The sequence below is a fragment of the Mixophyes fleayi genome, chromosome 7 (assembly GCF_038048845.1).
Source record: "Mixophyes fleayi isolate aMixFle1 chromosome 7, aMixFle1.hap1, whole genome shotgun sequence".
Lineage (NCBI taxonomy): Eukaryota > Metazoa > Chordata > Amphibia > Anura > Limnodynastidae > Mixophyes > Mixophyes fleayi.
The window spans coordinates 30,661,774-30,679,471 of record NC_134408.1 but is presented as its reverse complement, the minus strand read 5'-3'; the positions used below and the strand labels follow the sequence as shown (position 1 = coordinate 30,679,471).

The following is a 17,698-nucleotide window of genomic DNA, read 5'->3' as shown; positions in this document are numbered from 1 at the left end:
CATATAAACAAAATACCATAGCAAGTTCGGTTGCCTAAATTTCATTAATCCATCGGCCAGCTGTATTCTGTAGCAGTGTGCTTGTGAGGTTAGGGGCTGAATGCACACCTCACATCTGATCTGTATAACCTGTCTCCTTACTGTTGTTGCTATGGAGAGTCTACTTGTGTAAGAAAAGAAAATGGCCAAAATAATGACTGAGCTTCCACATCATAGAGGAAAAATAAGTTCAGCTATTTTTATATCATCTTACTCTTAACCTGTTATGCGGCTCCTTGTTGCTGTGTGCTGTGGACAGATAATCCTATTGGCATAAAGTTTTATACTTAAACTTTATTTTAATGAAAAGCCATAAATCCACAAATTACTTGTACGTTTCCCCTATTTATTCTGACTTCATGTTGTGAATGAAAATACAGTATTATGCTAAGAGAACTTAACTTCTCTGAAAGCGGTATTTGTCTTTGTCTATTAATATAAATTGCATTGGTCACATTGCTTAGCCAAGGTAAAATTAAATGTCATCCGAAAATCTCCACTAAACTGGTGGCCAAAGCTTCATTAAAAAAAATTGCTAGACAATAGAATTGAATAGAATAACTTTTATAAATATGAGTGCCAGTGGTTTACTCAGTAAGGTTGATTGTAAAACAAAACAATACGCCTTTACAATACTCCCAGCGGTCCAAGTTGAGGTGGTCAACCAGGGGTGTGTGTGTTGTCGGTGCGGATGAATCAGGGTCGGTCTTGGCATATTAGGTGTGTGGCTCAATTGTTCTTATTTTCCTCTTATGAATGTTAAGAGATGGGCTGTACAGAGCACCTATCTCCTATGTGAGCTACCTTGTGTAGCAGTGATCATGTGGATGTGAAATATCAACTCACTATTAACCATTTGAATATAGATCAGGCCTCGTGCAAATTGTCCAAGATTGAATATTGATTATGTTCATGCAATGGCTGACTAGGGCAACAGGTTCTCTTCTGTTTTCCAGTCAAGGCCTTGTATACATATTTGAGTGCAGCAACAAGTTATGAAACATAGATGTCTATTATATACAGTATACCAGATGTGGCAACTCTGTAGCGACTGCAATGGAAGGCAAAACGTCCATTTTTTAATACATAGATTGGAACGGAGTGTACGCAGACGAAATGTAAGAGTGGTAACGCCATTTAGTGTGAAACCACCTCTAATTTCCTTCCCAAAGAACACTTCCTCATTACCTCGCATACCAGTGGCCGGTGTGAACCACTAGTCAAGGATTAAGGTGATCTGGGGCCCTGGGTCGTAGATAGGCTATGGGCCCCCATCACACATGTGAGTCACATGGCAAGCATACATGCCACGCAGTGCAAGTGCGTGTTTCCATATGACGAATGCTTCACATGCATTTGAGACTTGCATGGTATTGCCGCATGCACCTCTTTCCTGTTCCCGGGTAACATTATGCCCCTCATTTCCACTTGTCATATATATACGGATATGTGACAAGGGGAGACTGGGGCAGCACAGTGGCCTAGTGGTTAGCACTTCTGCCTCACCGCGCTGGGGTCATGAGTTCAATTCCCAACCATGGCCTTATCTGTGTGGAGTTTGTATGTTCTCCCTGTGTTTGTGTGGGTTTCTTCCGGGTGCTCCGGTTTCCTCCCACACTCCAAAAACATACTGGTAGGTTAATTGGCTGCTATCAAAAATTGAGCCTAGTCTGTGTTTGTGTATGTTAGGGAATTTAGACTGTAAGCCCCAATGGGGCAGGGACTGATGTGAGTAAGTTCTCTGTACAGCGCTGCAGAATCAGTGGCGCTATATAAATAAATGATGATGATGAGTATAAGGATTTGCTGTACATTATACTCACCTTTAACAAAAAAAAATGATGACTGCAGAACCTGGCTCGTTCGCCAACTAGGAAAAAAGCTACTGTAATAACATCAATACTAATAAATATTTTCTACTTCTGTCTGAAGAAAGTTGGCTGCAGAAAGTAATAAACTAGATGTGTCTCCTACAACGCAGCAGACAGGGGTCCCTGGGTACTTCTCTAACAGATAGTTCTCTCAACATAAGTGTGAAACAGACGGACAGATTAGGATTTGTCAGTTTCTGTATTTACTGGATAAAGTGGTGGATAGCTCATGTACACATAAACAGAATTTGGGACAATCAGACACTTTAATGGGAAACTATTTTAGACCTTAATATTGAATTGCCTTAAACGAATCTTTCATCAAGAGCACAGCTTCCCCTAAGTAGTGTGCTTAGTTGTTTAGATTTTAATTAATAATATACTTCCTTATTGTTTTCTGTAAATTAATATTTTTTTTAATTATAATTACAAATCAGAGCCTGCGAAATGTAATAAACAGGATTATTAATTACTCCTGTGTATTATTTGACAATAATGGTGTCAAGAGAGGATCATAAGAACCCTCCAAAAATGCATGCCCCCATCTATATTGAAGACACATAAGCATACCTCCCAACTGTCCTGATTTTAACTGGACAGTCACAATTTTAGGGCCCTGTTTGTCATGCAGGTGAAATTGTTGGGGGAAGGGAGGTACAGCACTAGGTAGCCCTTTGGGGATGTGTCTACGGCCCTTTCGAGATGTGGCCACACCTCCAACTGATGTGGCCACACCCCCCTGTCATTGGGAGGTATGTATAGTAAAAATGCAATAAAGTATGGAGTAATTTGTATGTTCTTGCTATGTACCTGAGAGTTTCCTCTCTGGATCAATAAATAAGCTAGTAGGTTAGTTAGATTGCCACCCCCACAGGGTGGAAAAAATCTGACCATACAGCTCTACAAAATATGTTGGCACTATAGAAATAAAGAAAAATGCTAATGCATGAAAATCATTGTATATTAGTACAAACGTTTAAATGGGTTACTTCCGTTATACAAAACGGTCTGCTCAAGGATGCTTAATGTAATGAGTTAGAGTGAATTGCAGCTAGCACGAAAATATATACCATATATATATTATATACCATATTACTGGGTAACTAGGCCTGAAATATAATACTGGTGTAGCTTCTTTTAAAATACTGCGATGCATCAATTGAAAGGTTGTTTGAGCAGGGACAATCCAGGAAGGAGAGATATTTAAATCCAATAACTTCATTACAGTCACATAAAAGTGACAACTACTCGTAATAACATCCTGGTATTTATTGTGAAATAGGTGCTAAAGTGCAGGCACTGGAAGACCCAGGTCCCCTGTATCTAACAATTTGTAAGACAACACAATTTAACATAGTCACATTTATTTCGCTCAGCAGCTGGCTTGTCTGTACTGTATTGTGAGTAATTAGACTTTGATTTCCATTAAATTTAAGAGTACATTTAGAGCAAAATGCAAGAAGATAAAGGTCTCTTTATTACTGAAAGTGTGAAAGGAGCAGTATGCATTATGTGTCAATTAAAGAAATACAGTCCATGCAGCAATAGGAGACTCCGAAGAGCTTATTCCCAGCCACAGAAAACTGACAATAGCTGCTAACTGCACTATCTAAAATCACTATTTAATTGGCAAGTAAACGCCAACCACCGTGTAGCGAGGATCACAAATACTGCAGAATGATTATAATTCTAGCATTCAATGTTTCCTACATATGTATTCTCTGTAAATTGATGTTGCGGTGCCTCAACTTCTGTACGGTTCTCCTGTGAAATATTGACCTGTACCCAGGGCCGCCATCAGAAATCATGGGGCCCAGTACGGGCCCCCCCCCCCGCCAATGAGCGCCCCCCCATGAACAACACAAACTTACCTGGGGGCCACTGTCTTGCAGTCCGCTGGTCTCCGCTACTCTGCTCTGATGTCTTCAGCCTGGCTGTCACCGTGACAGCCAGGCACCAGAATGCGATCACAGGGGTGGAGGAATTATTACCCTGCGATCATGTGATCTGGCTGTCACAGGCAGATCACATGATCGCAGGGGAATGATTCCTTCACCCCTGCGATCGCATTCTGTTGCCTGGCTGTTACGGTGACAGCCAGGCTGAAGACATCAGCGCAGAGTAGCGGAGACCAGCGGACTGCAAGACAGCGGGCAGGGGCGGGCTGGGCCGCTCAGCCCAACCGCTGTTACGGCCGCCCTCCCCTCCCCTCTCCGATGCAGTATTAATAATTTATTTTCTACTGCCGCATCACATGTCACTTGAAGCGGCTGCCTGTGCGGCTCCCTGGCTTAAACTCGCCAGCCCGCGCCTGACAGCGGGCCCCCAGGTAAGTTTGTGTTGCGCTGTTTTACCGGGCCCCCTGGTGAGCCCGGGCCCGGTACAGCAGTTACCCCTGTACTCCCCTGATGGCGGCCCTGCCTGTACCTGTCATCTGCACACAGTGGAGCTATGTTGTACGGTGATCTTGCCTTTAAATTTAGGCCAGGTTTTCTGTCCCTCTCCCTACCTCCACCATTGCACCACTTCAGCTTTCCATGGTAATCCCCTGTCCACTTTCCCTCTGTATAATCTAAATAAATGGAAATACTTTAGCCCTAATTCAGTCCATGATTACATGTTGATAACATACTTGCCTACTTTTATATTGTCCCCTCTGGGACACCCGGAAGGGGAGGTGAAGCGGCTGCAGAGGGGGAGGAGTGCTGTGATTCGGGTCAGTTTGCCGCAGGAGGCGCGGCTAAACTAACGTGTTTCGCAACACACCACGTCGTGGAGGCCCCCATCTCGCCAACTACAATAGGAAGTAGGCAGGATGTGGGAGAATGGACTAAGTATGCTGTATAATGTGTAAAAATAAAATTATTATGATAAAAATATAGAGCAAAAGCATGCCTCCTGACTTTACCAGTCTTTGATTTAGGGCACATGGTGGAATAAGACTGACTCCATCAAAATGGGAAAAGATTCAAGAGGATTCAGTATAAAAGTTTACAGTAGAACATCCATCTGGTGCCACAACTTTCCATAAACCCATAGGCAAACAGAGGGATGGCGGGTTCCTAGTGCCTGGAAACCCCCCTCCAAGCCTGGGGCACTGGACCCTGCCCCGGCTTCACACGGCTCAGCTTGAAAAGGGAAAGCTGCATGCACCTAACAGTAGTGCATGCAGCATTGCCCATGTATATTATAGGGATAGGGAGAGTTGTAGAGCAGCCAAGCACTGTCTAATATTATAGCTACGCCCTCATGCATGCTGGTCACGCCCACCGGTGGCGTGGTGTGGAAACCCCCCTCTACAAATCCTGTATTTGCCCCTGAAACCCTACATAGTATGACCTTTTTATTTTGAATGGGATCCATCCAGCCGCGGTCCACACTTCAACTAGGCAGCCTAAGGTGTTTGTCAATGGTGCAAAGGTTTAGAGGCAACTAAAAAGTCTGAATTAGTGATATAATGTCATCATTCAGTGTTTTTTATTTCGCTGCACCACTTACACTAGGCGCCGACCACTGACATGGAGGTGCAGGTACAGATAAGTCAATAATCCACGTGGGTAGTCAGGATGATTCACAATATTGGACCAATAGCTCTATTTTAGGAGAATTAATACACAAATCTTGTTTCAATGTTCTCCTAAGTGTCTGCTTTTGCACAACCATTGTTTAATTCTGTTTTAGAATTTCATATAACTACCAAATTTATTAATTCTTAGTTTTTTAATTTGCTAAACAACATTATGTTTGCAGAAAGATTATTAAAACAAAAAAAATACATTATTTATTGAACATTGAACCAAAGATATCAAAGTGACTCACAGAGTCAGTTTGAGTCTTCACTGATAGGTTTTAAGAACTTCTCGGTTTGCCTATTGGTTGAGTGCTATTCCACACACCAAAAAAATGACATAATAAGCTCAGTAGGACAGGTAAAGTGTGTTAAAGTTAAAGTTGCAGAACATTTCATGGCAACCAATCAAAAGCTGCAATCACTGATAATTGGTCCTCCAACATCCTCCCCTTCTCACAGCATCACAGGACCTCGGTTTTCAGTCTGTGAGATGACCCAATGAAAAGCTGCCATCACTGTCATTGTGGCATGTGGGTGGTCCTCCAACTCACTTCCCCCATTCCGACAGCGTCACACAGCATCGCATTTGCACAAGGCAATCGGCGGGGTTCCATGGAGGGGAGTGAAGAAGTAACTCCATACATGGTAGTAGAACTCCTCAAGAAGGCATATGTCTTTAATTCAGAAAACAATGTTGATACTTCATGTGATAAGCTGATGACAACAGATATAGATCTTCTGTCCTTAGCCCATTCTTACTGTGACTACATATTTAGCACTATGAATAATGACCATAGTTCCAGGGCATCTACCATGCACACTAGTGGTCGAAGGGGAAATTTAGATGTGGCGATGAAGGCAGCAGGAGAAGTGGTGATATGGCAGCAGGAGATGTGGCGATGTGGCAGCAGGAGTAGTGGCGATATGGCAGCAGGAGATGTGGCGATATGGCAGCAGGAGATGTGGCGATATGGCAGCAGGAGTAGTGGCGATATGGCAGCAGGAGATGTGGCGATATGGCAGCAGGAGATGTGGCGATATGGCAGCAGGAGATGTGGCGATATGGCAGCAGGAGTAGTGGCGATATGGCAGCAGGAGATGTGGCGATATGGCAGCAGGAGTAGTGGCGATATGGCAGCAGGAGATGTGGCGATATGGCAGCAGGAGTAGTGGCGATATGGCAGCAGGAGATGTGGCGATATGGCAGCAGGAGTAGTGGCGATATGGCAGCAGGAGATGTGGCGATATGGCAGCAGGAGTAGTGGCGATATGGCAGCAGGAGATGTGGCGATATGGCAGCAGGAGTAGTGGCGATATGGCAGCAGGAGATGTGGCGATATGGCAGCAGGAGTAGTGGCGATATGGCAGCAGGAGATGTGGCGATATGGCAGCAGGAGATGTGGCGATATGGCAGCAGGAGATGTGGCGATATAGCAGCAGGAGTAGTGGCGATATGGCAGCAGGAGATGTGGCGATATGGCAGCAGGAGTAGGGGCGATATGGCAGCAGGAGTAGTGGCGATATGGCAGCAGGAGTAGTGGCGATATGGCATGCCACCATATACACCCCCCACTTCCACCACAGATGCACACAATATATAATTACAAACAGAATGAAGCTATTCATGAATGTTTTGCAGATTTTACAAGTTTACTTCACATCTGGGCGCATTACAGTGTTTAAAGTGTAGCCATCTCCTGCACACCTTGGAGGCAGCCATTTTGTGAACTGAACCAACAATCATGAGAATGCACCTATCACTTCACAAGCAGCTGGTGGCACGTGCCCAATGGTCATTAGATCCAATTAAAATTGACAAGCTGCATTTTTAATAGACAACGGTTCAGCTTAGAAAATATCTGCCGGCGCTATGTGCCGGAGATAGGTGTACTATTATCAGATTCCCGCCATTGTGAGTAAACGGCGGCAAGCAATACTCCACGTACACAAACCAGTCACGCTGTTAATTATTTATCGAGTGAGATAGGACTTCCTGAATTATTTCTAAAGATGCTGTATTAGATCTTGTCAAACCATTCCTCTTTCGTTGATATGACAGCTAAGAGGCAACAGGGAATAACGTTTTTTTTTTTCTGAAACAATTTCATTGCCTCAGTCAGGGTTTTGTCTTGAAAGTACAACTAGCGGTTCCCAAAGGAGTGTCAATGATTGACAAGTGTGGAACAATACAGTATTTCTCGCTAACTGCTTCTGTACTTAAGAATTAGTAAGTACGCAAACGTGTATTTTGCAATTTCTTTGTATGTGCTATTGGTGCTCATACAGTAAATCAGGGTCTCATTACTACACAAAAAATGGTTACATATCTAAATTACACGCAGTGCGATTGTTGGACTGGTGCGATTCAATCATGGACGTCATTCACCATCAATAGCCCTATCTGTGTATACTGAACTTTTATCGTCTTGCTACCTTGCAAACCCTATGGCCATTATGTTCTTATACGATGGTCTTAATTCTGTTATTGTATGCATTACACTGTTATGTGGTCATGAAGTTATACAGGGTTCTAAAATGTCGCCAGCTGGATTAATAGTTAAATCTGAGATAAGATAAGAGAGGTCTGGGGCAAACAACTAGCATATGCAGACATTATTGTATCATGCTTATCCTGTTAGCCAACCCAACAGTGTTATTGCTCCAACCGCAACCGGTGGTAATCGCTTCAACGATGACGAGAAATCCAACACAGAGAAGACCTACAAGAAAAAAACGATTTCCTGAAAAAACGACAGCAATATTGACAGACTTACCTGAAAAATGACTCAGCAGAAGGCTGACAGGACCTCCTTCCGAATGGCAGTATTGTGAGACGTCAGTGCGACCTTCATAAATTGAATTTTAAAGCGGCAATGCCGGGACCACGCAGGTTAATTGTTTAAACAGTTAACCAGCGTGGTCCCCACATTGCTACTTTAAATTTCAATTCATGAAGGTCGCGCTGCAGTTACGCACTACTGCCGGAGACCTGTCCATTCGAAAGGAGGTCCTGTCAGCCTTCTGCTGCCATTGGACATGTACAGAGTCATTTATTAGGTAAGTCTGTCAGTATTGCTGTCCTTTTTTCAGGAGATCATTTTTTTCTTGTAGGTCTTCTCTGTGTCGGAATTCTCGTCATCGTTGAGCCATACCCAACCCACAGCAACAGGGCTCAGATTTAGTGTTACCCTCTCCACAGAGAATCAACGACTCCAACCACCAAGGGAGATCAACCTAAAGATAGGTCTCATCACATGCCCACCTTCCCTGCCGTGGTTCCTGCCCCTAGCCCTTCCCCCTTTAGGACCACCACCACCACGCAAAAATTGAGGGTCATCTAGCGTGTGTGTGGGAAGGGATAGGGGTGTTAAGTCTTGGGGACTAGGAATTGTGATGCCGTCCTAGGTGTACGCCATGCTAACTCTGAGAACACACTCAAACGTAGAGTTCTCATACATATTCTTATTAACTCAGAAGGTCTTCACTAATCAGAAATGATTGTTATTTTGTGTTGAATGTGTCTTTTTTAAAATCATTTTTCCATGTATAAGCTGATGAAACCAACCTTAATGGGAACAGATTTGCTTGTAAAATCTTAGGTGTTTTCTTATTAATGACTATAAATCTTTTCAAACTACACCATCATCAGCATTTATTTATATAGCGCAACCGATTCCGCAGCGCTGTACAGAGAACTCACTCACATCAGTCCCTGCCCCATGGGAGCTTACAGTCTAAATTCTCTAACATACACACACGCAGACAGAGAGAGAGAGACTAGGGTCAATTTTGTTATCAGCCAATTAAAATACTAGTATGTTTTTGGACTGTGGGAGTAAACCAGAGCACCCGGAGGAAACCCACGCAAACACGGATAAGGCCATGGTTGGGAATTGAACTCATGACCCCAGCTTTGTGAGACAGAAGTGCTAACCACTTAGCCACTGTGCTGCCCAAACCATAGATTATATTACATTGCATTAACCCTGTTTACCAAGTCAGAGTGCCCAGCGATGATGTATACATACATAATATGATGTATAAAGGATACCAATGCCCAAACTCCCAGGGAAAATCCTGCCACCTTTTAGACGGTCTGTTTAATTATTTTGCACAACCAGCTCTGGTAAATGTATTAATGAAATAAAAGACACCACCTTTGGTCTGCCAGGCTTCACAGTGCAGGTCCTGCTTCAGTAGCAAGATCAGCGCAATATTGTTATTATTATTAAAAATAGAAATAACTTGCTGGCATTTTATTTATTGCTTTTTCTTTTGACATTTTAGATTTTTTAATCATGTTTCTAATCATTGTTTATTTATTTTTTAATATCATTTGTCTAAGGCATTATGTTTTTCCTAGACACTGTACCACCAAACATAACATGACTACTGGACATGGTGAAGAGAACAATTATTTTACTATAAATCCCATCATGCTTTGTCATAGGTTATTTTACAGCAGATACTCCATATACTTACTGTCAGACCATGCTGGACGTTGTAATGTAACATCTAACTAACTGCAGGGTACTTACCCTGATGTAGATATAAAAAAACACTAAACACTTGTTCAATGATTTGCATGTTGCCCCCACAATTCCCCATGATTAAAGCTTTAACTTTTTGGGATTTGTGAGCACACGAATACCTTATTTTAAATAGAGATGCTCAGGCTTGGTTTCTCGAGATCCGAACACACCCAAACTTAGGGTACTTTTGCGCTTTTTCGGAATCGAAAACGAGGCAAAACGTCATTGTTACGTCGTCGGATCTTGCAAGTTTTGAAATCTATAACTACCCCCCTCCATGGCGATCTAGCGCCATTTGAAAGTGAGACACAGAAGGGGTAGCACAGTGTGTAGAGCAGTTGGTCAGCCAAATAAATAGAATTGAAAGAGGAGGGGGTAGCAGTGTCCAACAAAGTCTACAGTGACATTCAGGAGAGCTCCATTAGTAATACTCATTGCAGAAAAATACAAATACTAGTGCAGTCAGGGTTGGTGTAATTCTGCAGTCAAATTCTATTGTGTTATATAGGTTACACACAAAGAGGAGAGCTCCATTGCTCTATTGCTCTGTCACTTAGCATCCAGCCAAGTCGCTGCAGTATTTGTCCGAAAGTATATGAAAATAATAATAATTATATAATTATTCTCTGCTTACTACATCATGTGACTGTGGTTGCCATGGTAGTCCAGAGTCATAAATCATTAATAGAAGCCTGAAGAAACAAAAGGGAAAATGGAAAATACCGACAACAGCCAGAGTGATTTATGTTAAAAAAAACACACCTGATTTTTTCATGGGATTTAAGACGGTCTCTACTATAACATAACAAAAAACAAAAGTGCTTATTTCAAAGTACCTCGATTGGTTCTCTTGAGTCTGATCTTACAGTGCTCTAGTACTCTTTAGAGTGAATGGCTCACACAAGCCTTTTTAGAAGGAGTAAGACTGAAAATAGATTTCTCCAGGTAGAGAATGACATAAAAACCAAGTGTTTTGTAAGTGCTTCTGTTATCAAGGATCAGAGAATAAGAGGAAGTTGTAATCCCACTATACAGCCTCCAAATTTCAGACAGAAATATTTTTAAAGAAAGAAGCTCTAGCGTCTAAAGCCTTCTTGGCAGTATGGAAGGGTCTGGGGATTGCTAAAACAACTTATCATCTTGTGTTGTGCATTTTCATTCATATTACATTATTGGCAATGCTATCTCTACATACAGTGCTTACCGACATTGCAAAAGGCCTCAGGAATATAAGTGCATTGTGTGAGGTGAAGCTTCTTTACATATAAGTATTTTATATACCTAGCTAACAGAACCTTTCCTCTTGTGTAAGGCTGGGTACACACTACAGTGTTTTCAGACGATTATCGGGCCCCTCAGACGATAAACGACTAACTGGCTCGTTATTGCATTAGTGTGCATCCTGGAACGATGAACAATTATCGTTCCACAGCTCATGAAATTGTTGATCGAGATTTTCAAACTGAACTGACAATCTCGTTCAGCAATGGGACAACGTCGTTCCAATCCTGTAGTGTGTATGCACTCACGATCAGGATCTCCATAGACTCTTTTCAGATGATGGTTATGACAGATGAAGAGCACAGATATGAAGGTAAACCTTATAAAACATGTATAGTGTGTACACATGAATCAGCATGCTGATGGGGACTTTTTTTTTTATCGGTCATTAGTAAAGTCATTATAAATAACACATTGTGAGAAAATGTATGTGGTGTACCTAGCCTTACATGACATTTTGTGGGATTCCTGAAGCAATGTATGTCTGCCAGGGAAAAAAATAAATGTCAATGCTTTGTACCCGTTGCCTTTACTCAATTTAAACAAACATTTTGTGGGTGGAATTATAATTTCTGAGAATGCTGCCAATCAGTTTCCAAGAAACTAGTGACATCACAAAGATGAGGCATGGCTAAGTTAAGGTGTATTCCAACCTTCTCTGTGTGGAGTTTATACGTTCTCCCTGGGTTTGCATGGGAGTGCCCTGCGTTCCTCCAACATTCCAAAGACATGACTGCAGGTTAACTGGCTTCTGACAAAATGGGCCCTAGTCTGTCTGTGTGTGGCATTAAAATTAGATTGCAAGCTCCAGTGGGGCAGGGACTGATGTGAATGACTATAAATCTTCTGTATCATCATCATCATCATCATCATCATTTATTTATATAGCGCCACTAATTCCGCAGCGCTGTACAGAGAACTCATTCATATCAGTCCCTGCCCCATTGGAGCTTACTGTCTAAATGTATAACATGTAATATGATATAAAAGATAAATAAAAACGTCTGCTTCCGCTGTGAATAGGTGGAAAGTACACTTGAACATAAGATGGTCTGGCATCACCCTAATATTTAAAATTTGTATAGTGTACATTGAAAGAACATTTGCCAATTACACACATTGGGGCAGCCATTTTCTGGTCAGAATATTAAAGATAATTCAGTCTACAAATTCATTAGGAACCAGTGACTTAAGAAGTACTTCATTTTCAATATTCCTGAGGTATTATCAATATATATATAGCAAACTAAAAGGTGCTCATGAATATTGGTTGTGCAAACAAAATGGCTGCTCAATTTCCTGCATGACTCTCTCTCTGTACTGTGACTGACTTCCTCTCTGTCTATCCTAATTTCCTAATTTTCTTGAAATATACCAAGACACCATCATCATTTTATGGCCACGCCCTTTTCTGTTTATTTCTAGTTATATCCCCTGTAAGTAGAGGACAAGGGTTTTTTAACAAAATGTTATTGCAGATTGTTTTATGTTTATCTTGTATGATAATACTGTTATTGTTTGCTTATATGACACTATTAAATGTATGTAGCTAAAACATAAAATCAGTGGTGGAAGTGGGGGTGTTTATGAATTCTGGGTAGGTCTCCCAGACTCCCTGGAGAGCAGGCCATTCACCCGCATCCTGCTTGCTTGCTAATGAAGTGGGCAGGATGGGAGGTTCCATGACGCAATTTCGCAGTAAATCGCATAATTTTGGCAACGCCCCCTGAGGCAGAATGACGCTTTTGGGTCATTGCATTTCAAAATTACGAGATTTGCCACACCATGCCCTCTTCCGTTCTCCCATTTCACCTCCCCTCTGGTATCTCACGGAGGGAAAAAGCAAAGAGTTGACAAGTATGGTATACTATGGTCTGCCATACCACCACTCCTCCTAATGCCTTCATTGTAAAATTATCAGATCCTATTCACGTACATTTTCCATCCCGCCACTTCTAAATACCACTTTGAGCACTGCATAATATAATGTATGCTGAGGATGATTTTTGTATCCCTGGATATTTATTCGTTGCGGGGAGGAAAATTTCTGCAGCTCCCGTTGTATAAACAACATCCCCTTAAATGTGCCATCATCACCCCTTCAACACCATATAAATAATGTATTCCACAAAATTAAATTTAGTCGCTGAACGTAAGTGCATAATTAAATGCATCCATACACCTAGCCCACACCAATCACAGGCCCCATGAAATGCCCAACTCCACCCATTTTAGTCTACAACTCCATTCACATATCTGCGAAAATAGGTGTAAATGGCATATGAACTGCAGGAGGTGATTTTGTTAATTTTTTTTATCTTTTTGCAAACATCCTTTAAAGCGGCAATTTTAATAAAGGCATAGCTTTTTATTAAAAAAGCATCGGGTTTTGCTTTTAAGTAACCACCGATCGATATATTTACCCCCTAATATCCAAATATTGTAACACTGACCAGATGCACAGTACCGCTTCCATTGTTCTGTATGCAATTCTCCATATCTGTATTAGTTCTATATAACATGAAGTTGTATTCCAGAGGACTATTTAAAATGTAACAGGATTGTCTGCTTATAGTGATTAAATAGACTAACTTAGTACATGTGAAAACTTTTATGTAAGCATTTTTGCAAGGCACAAATATAAAATACAATTTCATAAATTGCATGGTAATCCGCACAGCAAAAAAAAAAAAAATATATATATATAGATATGTGTATATAATATACACACATATATATATATATATACACATACTTATATATTTTGACAAAGAGGCACAATGTGTGAGTGTGTGTCTATATTAGGGAATTTAGACTGTAAGCTCCAATGAGGCAGGGACTGATGTGAATGAGTTCTTTGTACAGCGCTGCGGAATCAGTGGCGCTATATAAATAAATGATGATGTTGATGATGATTATGATGATGATGATATTTGCCACAGTTCCCCTATAAGGGACCTGTTAAAAACACACCCTGTCTGCAGCAACAGGCTGCAGACAGGATTAAAGATTCCCTGGGATCCTCTTTTAGCACACACGTAGGTGTTCCACATGGATGTGATTGGTTTTGCTTTGCTGTGATTTGTATGTAGTGCTTGAGGTGGAGGATAAAGACACTGTCTATATGTGTGGGTGGGACCACCGATGCCAGTAAGTGGCCGGCTTGCAGACAGGGAAGAAATATCTAGCCAGATGTAGGTGATGGGGATTTTTGTGTACTGTTGATGGATATGACTGCTGAACCAGCGTTGGAACTGTTTATCACCCTGACAACTGATAAATAAAGAGTTAAATGGTTCAGCATACCTGTGTCGGATTCCTGTGAATGCTGTACTTTCTCACAAAGTATATATATATATATATATATATATATATATATATATACACATATACATATATATGCAGAAATGGTGTTCCAAAATCATGTCGCAAATAGTTTTTCAAGATTCAACACCAATATCACCAATATCACTTTCTTGCTTGCAAGTCGCTGCCACGTTGTAAGGTGCCGAATGGTAGGTCCGGAAACAATTCTAGAAAGTAAAGAAGTCAGGGCGACTCATGGTGTAATATTATAGGAACCAAAACCTAGAAGCATGGCGGTAACTATTATGCATACCAGATAATTGCTTGTTTGTTCAACGTATCAGCTTTTGGTCCTCACACCTTTACTCATGACTTCAAGGATCCAAAAATATGTACCAGGAACGACAGAATATGAAAAAGACCAGCAATAGTGCATTACCTTAATTAAACCTGTGCCTTGCACCCAGTGATGTGTTTAACCGTACCAAACATAAAAGGTGCTTAGCATGTGGATGTCATTCTGTGTTATATAGTTTTGTAGGAATCCAAAACCATATAACACAATAATAATCCAAGAACCAATCGTAGTGCCAGTAGTAGGTGCTTCTATTCACCCAATATCCTAATGGTAATATGCGTACCAAAAACAAAATAAACACCGCTTATCTGTCACTGGTCCTGATGACAGCCCTCTGGAGATAGATTCTACTCCGCTAGTAGCCTTGGGTAATTTAAATGAAATAAAAATCAATGCGCTTATCTGTTAACCACTCCAGTGGAATAGATCACAATTGTGGTTCCCCCTCCGGTATAGGAATAGGTACTGCCCCACAGCTTATACACAGAAAGTCTCTGGAAGTAGTTTCAATAGGCTCCACACAGACAGCGATTGTATAGGAAGTTATTATACTATCTCAACGTGTTTCGTTGCCTTTGCCAGGATCCATGGCATGGAATGTAAGCAACACACTGTTATTTATGCCAAAGCAATTGTATCTTATGACATACCGTGTCAAGATGTCATAAGTGTTGTTTACATTTCATATATATATATATATATATATATATATATATATACAAGTTAACCCGTGCATGATACTCATGCATTCTAGTCAAATCAAGATACTTAAGGTCTTAAAAAGGTTCTTGTCATGCATTTGGACCTAGCCCAGGCCTCCTCAGGGGACGATCGTTACTTCCCGACGCAAGCGCCCTTTTTAATGTGTGTTCATGAGGTAAAATTACCTTACGAAAATGAGTTTGACCCCTCAACTCGTAAATTTAGCCTTTACTACCCCTCCCACAGGGGGGAAGGGGGGATGATGGAAGTTAACTGACTTGACTATTCTAATTTTTTTGTCAAATAATGTCAGTATACCAAATTTCAGGTCAATTGGATGAGTCCTTTCTGAGAAAATAGTTTTTTCCACACACACACACACACACACACACACACACACACACACACACACTAACGCACGCCTCTACACATGTGTGTTCATGAGGTAAAATTACCTCACGAAAATGAGTTTGAGCCCTACCAAATTTCAGCCCTTTTTGAATTTTTTTCCCCACACACACTAAGAATTTAGTAGGACAGTGTATAACTCTGCCCAGCAGGTGGCGCTGCAACTTGTTTTTTTTTTTTTACACACACACACAGACGCCACTAAGCATTCATATATTATATATATATATATATATATATATATATATATATAAATATGTGTGTGTGTGTGTGTGTAAAGCTCCTACGGGTGTTGTTTTGACCTTAACATTTATAATGAACAAATTAACATATAGGAGACAATCTGTGTGCCATTGTACCATGAAATTACAACATTGATCAATAATTATACAGATTTGAAAAAAACAGTTCAGTCCGCATAGATAGAGATAAAGGCTAAAAACGGTGATATGCATTACTTAGATGAATATAAATTGTGATTATACTTAAAATATTCACTATAGCCCAAAGCATATCAAATTAATATGTTTAACTTTTATCATAGTTATGTGCAGATAAAAAAAATAACTTCCTAAAATTGGAACTGCATGCTTCAAGGTCTCATCAGACATTCATATAAACATGTTCCAATGATTTTTTTCCGCAATCAGTGAGTAAAAACCTTCATGAAAGTTGCTCCCTCCTCCACAAGGTCTGTATCTCATGAAAAATTCAAATTAATATGTTTTGCTGTTTTTTTTATTACTTTGGTTATGAATGAATTAAAAAAAATGTTTCAACATATACAGATTTATGTACTACATTATTAATTCTTAAAAACAGCTACAGAGATCAAACACACTTTCTCACAGTAGGTCACATTACCCACTAGGCATACAGTTAGGCGTCCAATAGCCTACTACACACTGTTATAAGTTTCACAACTCACTATGTACAGTGCTATGGGACCCATAAAACACTAGGAACACTGCTATGAGTCCCATAACTGACTATGAACACTGTTATTGTTTCCATAACACACTAGGCACACTGCTATGGGTTTAAATAACTGACTAAGCACACTGCTATGAGTCACATAACCCACTAGGCACACACTATGGGTCCCATAGCACACTAGGCACACTGCTATGGGTCATATTACTGAATAGGCACTCTGCCATGGATTTCTATAGCTCACTAGGCACACTACTGTGGTTCCCATAACCCACTAGACACTCAGCTATGGGTCCTTTAACTCACTAGGCACACTAGGGTCACATAACACAATAGGCACACTGCTATGGGTCCTATAAACCACTAGGCACATTGCAATGGGTCCCATAATAGGCACACTGCTATGGGTTTTATAACACACTAGGAAACTGCTATGGATCCCATAACCAACTAGCAGGGCCGGACTGGGACTAAAATTCAGCCCTGGCATTTACAGCACACAGGCCCACCTGTTGTGGGCTCCATGCACGACATTGTTGCACATGATGTGATGCCGCTGGTGCAGTGCAACATGAAGCACCAGCACAAACTTATGTATGGTCTTCTGCCCACCTAATCATTTCCCTTGTTCTGCAAAGCACCTGGAGCACAAGGAAAATGCATAAAACACACTCTTATAATACATAAATAACCCCCC

The 17,698-nt window shown here is 41.0% G+C and overlaps 1 protein-coding gene across 5 annotated transcripts in view; it reads left to right on the top strand.

Moving 5' to 3' along the window:
• Window positions 1–17,698, top strand: part of ELFN1 (extracellular leucine rich repeat and fibronectin type III domain containing 1) — a 434,833-nt gene that overhangs the window by 141,597 nt on the left and 275,538 nt on the right. The window lies entirely within an intron of this gene.